Source organism: Brassica rapa, chromosome A09, assembly GCF_000309985.2.
Source record: "Brassica rapa cultivar Chiifu-401-42 chromosome A09, CAAS_Brap_v3.01, whole genome shotgun sequence".
In the NCBI taxonomy this organism is placed as follows: domain Eukaryota; kingdom Viridiplantae; phylum Streptophyta; class Magnoliopsida; order Brassicales; family Brassicaceae; genus Brassica; species Brassica rapa.
Window position 1 is genome coordinate 24,282,530 of NC_024803.2, and position 16,156 is coordinate 24,298,685.

A 16,156-nucleotide genomic window follows, 5' to 3' on the forward strand; every position below is an offset into this window, starting at 1 on the left:
TATTTACCAGAAACAATATAAAATTTTGTCTAATATAAAAAGAGTTTCTACAATAATTTGAAGTGTCACTACAATTAATGGTAACTGTTTATATATTGAATTAAAAGGTGTTTATGTTAAGGGTGCTGATTGAGGGTTTCAGTTTTAAAAGAGCAGTTATAAAAATAACACCTTTTTAAAAAACTTGTGTTTTGTATCTACTAAGACTTTGACCTTGATACTTGTTGATAGTCATTGCAAAACATAAACAATCTACAGTTAATTCTTTAGGTGTTGATAGACATTAATATATATTTTTATTTTAATGTAAGCAAAATAAACTGTATGATACAAATATATTATGTGTATTCCATGTGGCCATAAGCTCTCTGAAAAGTGTTTAATTAGTTGACGGTCTTTGTTCTTTAATTATGCCGTTATTGTTTTTTTTTTTTTTTGACGTCGAAAGACTATTCTATTACTCAAACTTGAGGTGGTCTGGGTAACCAAACCGGAATAGAACAACCAATAAAACATAACTCCCTATGGAAGGATCTAGCAGTCTTAGCCAAAAAATCAGCCGTCTGGTTGCGTGCCCGTGGGACGTGAGCGATTTTAAAATCCGGAAAGCATATCTGTAGCGTCTCTATCCTCTCCAATTCCGTCGCAAAGCTTGGCCACGCCTGAGGTTCCTTCACCATTGCTATCAGTTCCTTACAATCTGTCCCGAAGCTCTGGCAGTTCGAATGTTGCAGCATATGCCGTTATTGTTTACCTTAAACAAATTACTATTTTAATATAATTAATTATAATTTAATATTTATAAAGTACAACACACCCATATTTACTTTCTCTTTTCAATATTGGTCTATATTTTTCAGATGTAATTCATTATTTTATTTAAGAACACCAACTAAAACATTATAACAATTGTTTTTCTTATACTTTCCCGGCCCGTTTTACTCTGGATGAACTTAAATTGTAAAAATAGTATTAAATATATATGGAAATATTGTGACCAAATATATATCGGCTATTTCTGACTTTGTAGTATAAGAAAAACAAACTTAAATGTAAAACCGCATAGATATTAGGATCAAATCTATGAATGGTAGTGAGTAGTGAGATGCAAGCATATTTGACGTTTCCAAAAAAAAATTCTGGGAGTGTTTAGTGGACAAAGATGGGTTTCTTTTTACGTAACTGCTATAATTTTAATTAATTTATTTAAAACATAAACAGTTGCCCTCTCTGAAAATTCTTTTGTACGATTTTGTCATTTTCGTTTGATTATTATGAGAAGCAAGGAAGACTCACGTTTATAGAACCAGCAACCAAACATTATTTCACCAATTAGTAACTTGACATAATCCTACAATACTGATTTTATGATTTATGTTTTGATAACGTGTTCAATATGTATTGCAGTGCATCCTCATATACCACATAACCTTAAAGTTAAAACTGCTATTAAAATGAGTAATTCATTATTTTTGCAACTGGAAAAGTGGGGCGAACACAATTATTAATCCTGAATTTTGAAAACGAGTAGATCTATCTCCATTTCTCCAAAACAGTCAACTTGTTTCTAGAAATCTCATTTTTTTTCCATGATTGTGTTGAAGATGATAATCCTCAAGCCCTTTATCTTCATGGTTTGGAAAGTTTATGTGTATTTGGAGAGCTACACAATGGATGCTTTAATATTGAAAGAGCCGCAAACATTGGTGATGAAAAGGCAATAGTTATGAATGCTATCATTTTTGTATGTTTTGGATTACCTGAATCTGGAGTTGATGTACTTGACAATGGAATAGCTGACTGGAACAACAACTTAAATGTGGTGACTTCATATGCCAAAGAAATCGAATTGACTTTGTTGCAATTTTGTGTTACTGGTCATGGTGTACTTGAAGGAACTTGGTATTGTCCATTACCAGAATGCGAGTTTAACCATGCATTTTTTTTTTGGGTGTAAAACCATGCATTTTTTGCATGTTCACTTTGTTTTTTATAGGCACTCTATTATTATTAAAAATTTTATGTTAACTTGTAATATCTATGTTAACTTGTAATATTTAGTTTTATGTTTCAAACGTTGTCAACTGGTTCTTTTTATTATTGTGAATATATTTGACTACTATACATTTGTGACCAGCATGGTTAAATAGGTACACGCTGAACAAACGCAAATGATTTCAAACCGTGTCTGCGGTAATGTAATATTGATAAAATTGAAGTTGATAAAATTGAAGTTAAGAAACGCGTGAACATTGTCGTGAGAGTGTTTCTTTAATCTTCTTGCAGACGAGATGGGATAACATTTTTGTTTACACATTTTGGAGACTAATACAATTGATAATTTTAAATAATTATCGGAAATAATGAAACTACATAAGTATAAATATCAATCAAATATAAAATTTCTACTAAAACAATTGATAAAATAAAATTTTCGATTAAGTTGAATAATTGCCACTTTGAAAAGTACTTATATACGAAGTTCTCTATTAAATACTTAACTGAATATGTTACGTAATTAAATTACTGAAAACGGGTATAACAGAAGACATTAATTTTATGTTTTAACCATAGTAACATTTGGTTCATAACAGATAAAATAAAATTTTCGATTAAGTTGAATAATTGCCACTTTGAAAAGTACTTATATACGAAGTTCTCTATTAAATACTTAACTGAATATGTTACATAATTAAATTACTGAAAACCGGTATAACAGAAGACATTAATTTTATGTTTTAACCATAGTAACATTTGGTTCATACCTTTTGCAAGTGCATAACTGTGCGTATAAATGATTTCTTTGTTGAGAAAGAGTGGCTACAACTTCAATCATGGAACTACCTGAAGATATTGTATGCGATATTTTATCGAAAATTTTCAATCAGTCAAATAAAGATTTTGGAATTGTAGATTGGTCAATAAAGAGATTTATAGAATCTCAAAAAATTCTTTTATTTTTTAAAAAATCTAAAAATTAGGAACGTATTCAAAAACCTCCATACAATGAGAAGTATTTTTCTAAACATAGTAACTTCTTAATAACAATGTTGAAGCCATGTTTTTATCTGGTATAAATGAATTCTATTTTAAAAGAGACAAACATAAAGTTCTCAAAGGATTAAAACATGCCGCAAGTTATATGCATGCATGCAAAATCTAAAAATCCATGTATATATGATTTAACACAAGGCTCTACATTAATTAAGGAGATGTTTAATAGCAAAGGAATATTTCAGCTTACAAAATGTTATACAAGTCTTAAATCGCTTTCTTTGATGCTTTCAATGAAAAACACAATTTTTTTTTTTTTTTAAATCATCACAACACAAAAGATGCAGAGTTATATCTCTCAAGTCTCAAGTGAAGGTTAATACAAATGACAAAGCAAAGAGATAATGATAATGTCTTCTTGTCTGGTGGGCATTAGTATGGCCTGTACCTCCAGTCTGATCTTGATGGTCTTGCGCTCGGCACTCCATATCCCCAATCGTCCAAAATTTTTTAAAAAAAAAAAAAAAAAAAAAAAACACAATTTTTATAGACATTTTGGACGGAATAGAAGTGCAAAAATATTGTTATTGTGTAGATTGTTTAGTATAAAAAGAACTTGTATTCCTTAAATATTTTTATAATTAAATAGTAAAAATGGTTTATTATTTCCCTAAGAGGTTATTAAAGGTTTGAATTTGTAGCATACGATTTATTTTGCTTACATTAAAATTAATATATATATATATATATATATATATATCAATAGTAAAATAATATTTTCAGTGATTATTATGTTTAAATTTATAAAAAAAAATAAAATATTAAACTAATTGAGATTAATGTAACTAAAATCTGGAACAAAATAAAAATACCAGTTGTATTGTACCTTACTAAGGTTTTTTAATATTATATATTTTATTATATGCATCATTGGTTGATTTAGTTAAATATTTAATATTTAAACTGCCTAAGGCTCCCGGGGTCAGTGCATCAGCTGAGGCTATGACTGAAGAAATTTTGACTGTTAAAGAAGCTGTTAAAGCTAAGTTAGAAGCTACTGGGCAGAAGAACAAGGTTGCTGCTGATAAACGTAGGAGGATTAAAATTTTCAAAGTAGGTGACGATGTGATGGTATTCCTCCGTAAAGAGAGGTTCCCCGTTGGAACGTATAACAAGCTGCAACCACGCAAGTATGGACCATTCAAGGTGTTACGAAAGATTAATGATAATGCTTATGTTGTGGCTCTCCAAGAATCTATGAACATTTCTAATACCTTCAACGTAGCTGACATTCATGAGTATCAAGCATATGAGATTCTATATCCGGATGACAACTTGGGGACAAGTTCTTCAGAGGTGGAGGAGACTGATGTAGGAAGGATTTCCTAGTATTTCCTTTTTGAGATTTCTATTTTTCTGAGCTTTTCTTTTTTAGTTTTCACGTTTGATTTGTTTCTTATTTTATGGTTGAGATCCTTCTCTATATAAAGAGAGGTTCTAGGTTTTTGTAAGACACAACTTATTATTCTAATTGAGAGCTTTTATCTAATCTGGTGGATTTTCAGAGTTTTTCTTCAAGTTCATCGCTTGTGGACTTGAATTCATTCTATGTTTAGTGTTTGCTATTCCTAAAGTTTTCCGACTGCGTCACATTTGATCCAATGGTTAGATTTAACCAATCTTGTTTTTCTTTTGTTCTTTTATCTTCCTTTCAATCTCTCTTCTCTACGTATGAATCTTTCTTTTTCTCAGATTTAATCACTCTCTTTATTTCTCTTTCTCCCGGATTTAATCAATATGTGTCTTCTTTCTTCAACATTTAATCTCTATCTTCAATGCTACCATAATGATTACCAATTCTTTGTACGCAATACTCAAAAACAAACAAGCGATATACTTCCCATTTGCTCTCTCACACGTCGACATCTGCTTACCTTTTCAGATTGAATTCCTGAAACTCCATCATCACAAATCCTGTGCTCACCGCATCGTTCTCACCACGCCAAAACTCCATTGTCACAGTTGCTTGAGATTTTGTGTGGGAGAAGAGCCGATTTAGGAAGTGGAAGAAGAGGAGGAGCGAGTGGAAGAGAGAAGCGGTGCGGAAGCAGTGGTGCTCACCGTCAACTCGAAGCAAAGAAGAGGCCGAGAAGATGAAGACCAATTTTTTTTAGGTTTAGTTCTTTTTGGTTTATTTAAAAACAAAATTAATTTGGTTTAGGTTTTTTTGGAGGATTTGCCAAATATGACTCACAACATTATTTTAAATGCAAACATGTACCCAAACTTGAATCAAATGCAAAACTAACCTAAAATCCTTGTGAAATTACAGTCAGTCCCTTGTGACCAAACAAAAAAAAAGCCATTTTTACGAATATAACTCCAGTAAGTCGTCTGGTGTAGTTGATCTTAAAAATAATTTATAAATCTTTTAAAAAATATTTTGACAAACGAAAAAATTAAAATCATGTAATTATAAACAGTTTTAAGTAATGTAAATTAAGATATAATAAAAATGAATAGTTTTCAGCATAGATGAGTGAAAGTAGTTAATCATGATATTCTTTGGTTTTAGGGTTTGACAACATATGTTGTATTATTGTATGTATTTTTAGAGTTAGATTTTGGAAAGCTTAAATATTTTTTGAAAAATTAAATTTTTACATATAAGTGTTTATTTTTGTGTATAGTAAATACTTTTGAAGTTTAATTTGATTTTATAGTGTTTATTTAGTTAATTAAGTTTAGGGGTTATGTTTAGGGTATAGACGACTAACTTGTAAGTCCTCTGGTGAATAATTTAAACATATGACTTACATGTAAGTCGTCCAAATATTCCCGCCTCAAATGTTTTAAAAAATTATTTTACCGTTTAAATAATTTAAACCAGACGACTTACTTACTAGTAAGTAAGTCGTCTGGGAAGTCTTCTATTTTAGTTTTCCGCTAAAAATATTTTAATTTTTCACTAAAAATATTAAAGTCTTCTGGGCGGCTTACAAGTAAGTCGTCTAGGAAGTTGTCTGAATCAAAAATATTTTACCTAATTGGATTTTTTGTCTTCCTATATAAAGAAAAATTTACACATTTTCTCTCCTCCTCTCAATGGCTGCAACAAAAATGTAATGTTCATCGTTCTAAACTCTTCAACCTCTCTACAATCTCTTTGAACTTATAAACACTAAGCTTTATATCAATTTATTGTTTTTGTCTCATGTCTTTCTCACTAATTTGTCTTGTTTTTGCAGGTTTTTCATCACATGATTCTTCTTATTTTCCACTTATTTAAAGGTAGATTTGTCAATTTTAGATATGTATATTTGCGTTTTCTATAAAGGTAGATTTATCTAATCTTCCACTCATTTTTGCTGTTTTTAAGCCATTTGAACGTTTTTGGATATTCAGGTTTTCATATTTGGATTTGGATATGCAGATTTTTCAGATCTGGACGACTTCTGGGACGACTTACGTGTTAGTCGTCTAAAATATAATGCGCTAGATGATTTTCTGGAAGTATCTGACGAAGTCTCCCTTTCATAACAGATCTGAGCGCTTTGGTAAATTTTTTTGTCTGATTTTTCTTCATTTGGTAACTTCGTGTTGTATAAAGTTCTTACTTTTTTCCCAAACTAAAACTCTTCAAACCTACTCTAATCTCTTTGACTTGAAAATACCAAAATTCATATGAATTTTTCAGTTTTGTCTCATGTCTTTCTCACTAATCTATCTTTTTTTTTTGCAGGTTTTTAATCAGATGGTTCTCATCTTCCACTCATTTAAATGTAGATCTATTAATTTTATATATGTACTTTTTGGGTGTTCTATAAATGTAGATTTATCTAATCTTCTATTCATTTTTTCTGTTTTAAGCCATTTGAACATTTTTTTGATATGCAGGTTTTTCATATCTGGATTTGCATCATGGGATTCCACCAAAATCCTAATTGCCTGTAAATTCCATGTTCGGGATTCCTGATTAATGAGGGAATCCACTGTGAGGTCCGGTAATTGTTATGAAAGTTTTTGTTAGCTGGTCTCTGGCGAGTGGATGGGATCCAAGGATCATTTCATACTGAGATAAATGACCCTGTTCCAACCCTTTTGATTAGTCCTTTACAAACCAGAGATCTAGCAGAGATAATACTCCTCCAGCCATATGACGGGGAATATGAGCGAATTGGTTCCAGGGGTGAAGCATTCCTATAGTACCGTCCTTTGAAAACTCAAGGGAAAAGAGCATTTGGCTTCTCGATCAGCCGCCATAATTGCTTTCCAAGCATCGACGTATTAAAATCAGTCAAATCCTTGAAGCCTAGCCCACCATCATCCTTATGTACACATAATTTATCACATGATTTCTAATGCATACCTCTTGTGCTTCCTCCTGGACTCCACCAAAACTGAACTACTGCACTCGTTAGTTTCTTTACTGTAGCTTTGGGTGGCCGATACATAGACATCACATGGTTTGGCAGAACTGTGATCACCGACTTAATAATCACCTCTTTTCCCCCCTTGGTAAAAAATCTAAAAGTCCAACCATTCACCCTATTATTTAGACGATCTTGTACAAAACCAAACACTTGTACCTTAGATCCTCCTAAACTTTCTAGCAAGCCTAAATAAGAACCCATTCCACCTAGGTTCTGAATCCCTAAAATATCTCTCAACTCTTGACGGCTGGATTCATCAATTTTATGTCCAAATTAAATTTAGAATTTCTGAAAATTAATTAGTTGCCCTGAAACAGCTTCATAATCCTTCAGTATCCTGAGAATAGTTTGACACTCTTCTTTGTTCGCCTTGCAAAAGAACAGACTATCATCTGCAAATAGCAAATGAGAAATTGCTGGACACGCTCTTGCTACCTTCATACCGGTTAATTGTTTCACCCGCTCCGCTTTTTTTATATTTGTAATTAAAGCCTCAGTACACATGATAAATAAATAAGGAGATAAGGGATCCCCTTGACGTAATCCCCCCGAGGTATTAAAAGGCCTCGTGGCTGTCTATTGAGAAGTACTCTATATTGGACCGAAGATATATATCCTCGCATTAATTTAACCCAATGACGATAAAATCCCATTTTGTGAAGGAGAGCCTCAATAAAATCCCACTCTATCCGATCATATGCCTTACTCATATCTGTTTTAATTGCCATAAACTTATTTTGACAGGACTTGTTGGTTCGCAAACCATGAAACATTTCCTGCGCAATAATAATATTGTCCGATATTAACCTTCCTGCCACAAAACCGATTATGTTTCCGAAATTAGATGGGGGAAGAAAACTTTTCAGCCTTTGATACAAAACTTTTGAGATAATCTTATAACCAACGTTACGTAGACTTATCGGCCTTAGTTCCGTCATCCTTGTAGGTCTATCTATTTTTGGAATCATACAAATATTAGTTATGTTTAACCGTGGGTCCATATCTCCTGTGACCAAGAAATTATTTACCAACTCAACCACATCCTTTTTAGTGACGTTCCAGGAGTGCTGAAAGAAGAGAGCTATCATTCCATCTGGGCCTGGTGCTTTCTCCGGATGCATCATGAATAAAGCTTGTCGCACCTCTTCCTCCGTTGCTAATCGCAGTAGCATTTGATTCATCTGGAGAGAAATTGATGGCCATATCTCCTCCAAAAAAACATCAAACTCCGTTAGGTTTGTTGAACTAAGCACACCATCAAAGTAATCTACTGCCACCTTCTCAACACCATTCTCTTCTGTGATCCAATTACCCGCTTCGTCATGGAGACCCACTATTTTATTTCGGATCCGACGTTGCTTTGTTAAAGCATGGTAAAACTTAGTATTAAGGTCCCCAGATGAATACCACATATTTTGACTCTTCTGATGTCAATATTCCTCCTCATCCTTATAGGCCTCTTGTAATTTCCTGGAAATCTCAATAATATCCTCTTGTGATCTATTGTTATCTGTTTGTACTTCTTCCAGCGCTTTTTGGTGATTCTGAATTTTGTCATTCCCATATGGTTGATTGTTTGTTGAAAAACTTAGTCAAATTTAGTAAAACTAAGGGAGAAAACATATTTTGAAAAATAAGTTTTACATATCTTGAAGTAACTTAATACTCTTAAAAATACAAGTTATTCAAAAACTAGCGTAGAAGACTTCCACGGAAGTCTTCTCGGATCAGTTAGAAACTTTAATAAACATGAATGTTGGTAACCTCATAATATCACGAATTAAGTTATAAATTTCATTCAGCAGCTAAAATATTGATTAATAGACATGAATTAACAAGAAAATGTTAAAAATTCTTTATAGTTTTAGAGAAAATGAAAGTTTATTAAACATTGACGCATACGACTTCCACGGAGGTCGTCTGGCAGACTTCTAGGAAGTCGTCCATTTAGGTTAGTTTTGCAATTGATTTTTAACCTTACGACTTACATGGAACTCGTCCATCTTTGTTTGTTAAAAAAAATTCGAGAAGACTTTACATGTGAGTCGTCTAGGGAAAACATGTTAGTTTTGCATTTGAACGGATTACTTACATGTATATCGTCCAATAAAAAAAAAAATCAATATTTTGTTATACCTAAACGACTTCCATGTAAGTCATCTAGGGATAACAAAATATTGATAACAAAATCATGGACGACTACAATGTAAGTCGTCGGACGGACGAGTTACGTGTAAGTCGTCGGACGGACGAGTTACGTGTAAGTCGTCCAGGAAAAGTTAAATTTCTGACACAATCCGGTCAAATGCAAAACTAAACCGTTTTCTCTAGACGACTTACATGGAAGTTGTCTCGAATTTTTTTTTAACAAACAAAGATGGACGACTTCCAGTTAAGTCGTCTATAAAAACACATTTAAAAGTCAATTGCAAAACTAACCTCTGCATTAACCAGAAGACTTCCATGTACAAGTAAGTCGTCTGGACGAACAGATCTGGGAAAAAACTGATTTCATAGTTTTAACCAGTGAGATAACTTGTTTACACACATAAGTCTTCTCCAAGAACCAAGAATCTCAAACAAAAGTGACACACCGAAGAATCGTAAGCTTCAATGGCTCTATGAACCATAAAAATTTTAGAATCAAAATCTTGGGGTTTTTTGGATGAATATGGAGAGAAAGTGAAAAAGATGTTTTTAGTTCATAAAAATGTAGAATGAAAGAGTGTAAATCAATTTTTAGGTGCATTAAGAGCTTCAAATTGGTTGTTCATGGTGGTTGATATATTGTTGGCAATGACAATATTGTGAATACTTGAGGAAGATGAAGGTAATAGAGTAAAATATGCATTTTTGAAAAAATAAGAAAAAAAAAGTGATTGTATTTTCGTAAATAATTTGTACTTTGGGGGTGAAAGAGACAAGTCAAAGTTTCAAAAAAATAAACATGGGTTAGTTTTGTGTTTGACTTTAAGTTTTGAGTCATATTTGCAAAAATCCCTCTTTGTAGTTAATTTGGTTTACTTTGTAAATGAGTTTTAATCTGAAACTGACTTTAATTTATAAATAAAAATTGCTTATAAAATTTATTCGTGAATCAGTATATTATATATACAAATTTCAATATATCATACATATTTTTATTTGTATTTTATTTTTGTGATTTGTAATTTTAATATTTTCTGAAATAAAATACTTTCTGCAGCCGAATATATTGTTTTTTGTGGCTAAATAGCCACAAAGATAATCTAATGATATTTGTGGATATTAACTACGAATATCGTTTGTGGAAATGTCGTAGAAAGAAAGCCACAGATAGCAACATCGGATTGATATCCACAAGCTCATAGTCAACGAATTATATTGGTTGCTATTTGTAGTTATAAGTCAAATAGCAACAAAAATCAATCGATAGCCACAAAAATTTTAGTAGCTATTTAGATATTTTCTTGTAGTGCCACACAAAACATTGTACTACAATAAGTCTTTTGAAACTTAGTTTAACTTTAGTTTAGACATTTAATCTGCAAATATCGATACGTACAACTCGAGTTGAAAAGTTGCTTTTCTAACTATATTTGCAGATTCTATAATTGCAGGAAGCCATAAAGCTCTAACACCATCATCAATCTTCACACAGACTTCAAAAGATTCTACATGGAGTCAAAAGTTAAATCAATTTTTTTTTATATTAAGTTTTAGAACCTCCACAATACATCAATTATATCACGATAAACAAAGTCTTCACAAGAAAGGATTAATTGAACCAAAAAGAGTCCTAATTGAACAAATAATAATAAGAAAATAGATTAAATGATCATGGAAAATAAACTAAAACTGAGATAAATATGTGAAAAACTCAAATTTAGTGGAAGGTTTCTAAATGTGTATGGTTAGATCTTGATCCCCTATTGAAGAAATAACTGCTCCAATTATTGGTATGATAATAATTGCCCCAATCATTGACTAAAAGATGTTATTGCTGTCTATAGTCTTCAGGTTTCAGAAATAACGCTTTCTCCAACTTTCTTTGGGAAGATTTCCATAACCCCTCTGGGTCTTTGTGTGCCGGCCAAACATGTGAGAATCTATAATCTCATCTCCCCACACCACCGCAATCTCATGATCTACTAAGATTGATAAAATATCTAGTGGCCAATGAGGAATGATATACTTACTTAATCTTTGATATCCTGATAATGTTAACAACATTTTGTTGTTAACAATGTTTTTAAGAAAAATAGTGTTTTTATTTTATTGTAAAAATACAAAAAATATTAGCATATGCTAAAAGAAAAACACATGCAGACTTGTAAAGCCCATAAACTATTTTGGATCATCTGAGAAACTCTAAATTTATAGAATGATTAAATTTTCTACGACAGTATGGAATTCACGGTAGAATCACTAATTTTTGTCACGCGATTAAACTATTAAACAAACAAAAAATAATATATGAACAAAAAAAGCAAAATACAAGTAAAATTAAGCAAAATACAAATGAAAAATAAGTAAAAATTAAGAAAAACATTAAAATAATTATTGTTTAAATTTCTTTGATGTTTCCATTCTATTAAAGACAAAAAAAATAATTGTTTCCGAAAAACGTGAGTTCCTATCTATTAGAGTATGATATTTCATAAAATTTTCATAGCAGTTTCTTCAAAATCATTACTAATTTGTTTAAAACCAGTTTCTTCAAGATTATATCCTCCAGTTCTATTGTTACTGTCACTCTGAAAAATTGTTTATGACATTGCTATTAGAATCCAAAACCTAATTCAAGTTAGCTCAATATCATATCAATATCATTTGTAATTTTACTTAATGTTAATTAATTACCCCTTCCGTTTCATATTAATTATTATTTTTAATTTTAAAATTTGTTTAATTATAAGTGTCGTTTTAGATTTTTAGTGCATATATTAAATGAATTTTCCAGCTTTTACCATTATTTATACAATAATTAATAAATCAAACAAAACAATGTATTAAATAAAGGTGAAATAGAGAAATTACTAGTTTTTTAATCTATGTGCAAAAACCTTAAACAAACACTTATTGTGAAATGGATGAAGTTTCTATGTGTGTCCATAATATGTCTTTATAATTAAATTCCAACTAATCATGTTAAAGGCGCCATGAGAGAGAATATTAATTAAGTTCAACAAACAATGATATTTTTGATACTTTACATTTGAAGTTTTTTTTTAAATGTGACATTTGAAGATGTTGCTTCTAATGAATAACCTTCATAATCATAAAAGGTATAACTAACATATAATTTCTTGAGATCACATTTTGATCTTTTTTATAATATGCCATTTTTACCTTCATATCTTCAACAGGCCTTGTCTAGAAGTCCATATAATATGAGGTTCCTTCCTACATATGGCAAGTATCTTACCTCATTAGAATTACAAGATTACCATCATGATTTACAATCCTTGTCTTCCTCATTCTCTTGATGTCACTATGTGTATTATTTGCCTTAGCACCTTTTCTCCTTCAAATTTTATAAGATATCAAACAATAGATCTTTATTTACAGTAATGTGGAATGTGCATCATGAATCCATGATCCACTCATCTTTAGGATATTGCACACTTTCTATGAGTGCAAATGGCTCAACCAAGATGCTCGATACCACATTCAAAGATCGTACGAGCTATTCTGAAGGTCTTTGTTCTTCTTCTTAGGATAATGTCTCCTTTTCATATTCCTAACAATTTTGTCAATATTTGGTCTTGACTGTGATTTTTTTTACTCTTAGACGTTCCAATCCTTTGTTTCTTTAATTTGGTATGCCTTTAGAACTAACAAAGAGTTCTTTAAAAGTTGATATCAGTTTGTTGAGTAAATCGTTCTCCTTTAGTCTCACCTTTTTAGCATAGGCAGAAGTAACAACATCATTCACATCGAATGTATCATTCCCAATACCATATTTAAGTGTGTGTTGTTCATACTAGGCCTAGTTCATACTTTGGAGGCATGCTTGTTAGGATCTGAATAGTTCGATTGGCCACTAGATATGAACAACAAACATCTTTTTTTTATTACTGACATTTTTTAAATACCAAGCGTGACCTTTTTCTACGTTATGAGAAAAACGTATTTACAAGAATGTCATTACTTTTTATGCCACGTAATCAAAAATCCGGCGCCACGTAGAAATTCGGTTCCGTGTTTTCATTAAGTCGGCCGTAAAGAGCTATATACATCATTACGGCTGAGTTATTGCTACGTTGCGGCTGAATTAAACAACGCGGCTGCCTTAAGAGAAATCGGCTGACTTAAGAACATAAATCAGCCGTTAGTTACGACTGATTTACAGAAATCTGGCTGATTTATGGGATAGCGGCTGACTTACGTACACAAGTTACGGCTGACTTATACATCGACGGTTTGATTTCTGAAAAATTTGCATGAGTTGTAGTTAAGACACGGCTGAGTTATGTTTCTACGGCTGAGTTAATGAACATCGACTGGCTGAGTTATTGAATTTACGGCCGACTTATGAGATTTTGTTACGGCTGAGTTATATTTATTCGGCCGTCATTGGATGGATTAATAGTAAACTCAGCTTATTTACGACTGACTTATTAGCGAAAGATTAATTACTAGAATATCATTTGTTTGACGGCTGATTTATTTGACGATACGACTGACTTAAGATTTTTCATCCTAATTACAGTTGATTTATTAGCAAAAGATTAATTACTGAAATAGTATCCACGTTTCGGCTGACTTACATTATACATGAGGGCTGATTTATTTAGGCTGAGTTATATATTTGTTTGGCTGCTGACTAACTGATTTTCCATGTTATCCGCCATGTCATCAATTCGGATTTGCCATATCATCACTAATGTTACAACAATAAAATAAGGGTCTATGTTATTCTTCATCTTCTTTATCTATCTTCTTCAACTTATGCTTTATCTTTCTTTAAGATCTTATGGTTCTGGTAATTTTTGTTTCCTCAACTGGGTCTAAAAACATAGATTTTTTAAAATTGAAAATTTGAGACAGATTTACTACAGTCGTCGTCGTTTTCGATGATGATCGGTTAAAGAAGAAGCTTCCCCTCCTCCAGTTTCATATATGGCGGTCCTATATCCTGCTGCTCCCTCTCTCATTGGATTCGTCGTCTTGCAGAAGAAAAAAGACTCAAAGAGAAGACGAAGAAGATGATGAATTTGAAAGCTGAGTTTATATGTTTGATGACTCAGATGGTGCGTCATCTGAATATGATAACGTTAGTTCATACATTAAGTCTCCAACACATACGTTAGGGCTGAATTATTCTTACGTTACGGCCGAGTTATTCATACATTACGGCTGAGTTTATAATTTTTATAACTTTATAGTTTTAGGGCTTGAACTTCAAATTTAAGAAGAGATTAAAGTTTTAATATTGTTTTCAAATGATTAACTTTATAATTTTTATAACTATATAATTCTATAGTTTAGGGTTTGAGGTTCAAATTTTATAAAAGATTAAAGTTTTAATATTGTGTTCAGAGTAGAAGGAATGAGTTTGTTCCCGCCCAAAATATTTTGTTCCCACCCAAAATACGAAACGTCGCGAAACAAATTACACTTGACGGCTGAGTTTTAGGAATGTTACAGCTGGCTTTTACCATTCAGATACGTTACGGCTGAGTTATGCATACTTTACAGCTGAGTTATGCATACATTACGGCTAAGTTATAATCAAATTACGGCTGAGTTATACATCATACGTTACGACTGAATTTATAATTTTTATAACTTTATAGTTCTATAGTTTTGGGTTTGAGGTTCAAATTTAAGAAAAGATTAAAGTTTTAATATTGTGTTCAAAAGATAAATTTTATAATTTTTATAACTTTATATTTCTATAGTTTAGGGTTTGAGGTTCAAACTTAAGAAAATATTAAAGTTTAAATATTGTGTTCAGAGTTGAAGGAATAATTTTTTCCCGCCCAAAACATGAAACGTCGCGAAACATATTACACTTAACGGCTGAGTAATTATAGGAACGTTACGGCTGACTTATACCATTCAGATACGTTACGGCTGACTTATACCATTCAGATACGTTACGACTGAGTTATGCATACTTTACAGCTGAGTTATGCATAGGTTACGACTGAGTTTATAATTTTTTATAACTTTATAGTTCTATAGTTTTGGGTTTGAGGTTAAAATTTAAGAAAAGATTAAAATTTTAATATTGTGTTCAAAAGATAAACTTTATAATTTTTATAACTTTATAGTTCTATAGCTTAGGGTTTGAGGTTCAAATTTAAGAAAATATTAAAGTTTAAATATTGTGTTTAGAGTTGAAGGAATGATTTTTCCCGCCCAAAATACGAAACGTCGTGAAACATATTACACTTAACGGCTGAGTTATAGGAACGTTACGACTGGCGTATACCATTCAGATACGTTACGGCTGAATTATGTACACTTACAGCTGAGTTATGCATACGTTACGGCTGAGTTTAATTATAAACCAACCCTAATCTAAAACCTAAAAACAAAAAATCTTGCAGCCGTGTCGACAAAATATAAACCTAACTAAACCACTGTGTGTTTCTTCCATATCACGAGAGCCGGGAGGTCATTATTGTCTTTTTCCTTTGCCACCGCAGTCCCTTTACCATGAGAGCTCCGACGTCTTCAAGCCACACAACGGTTTTGTTATCTTCTCCACCATCAAGCTCCTCTGACTTATCCACCTT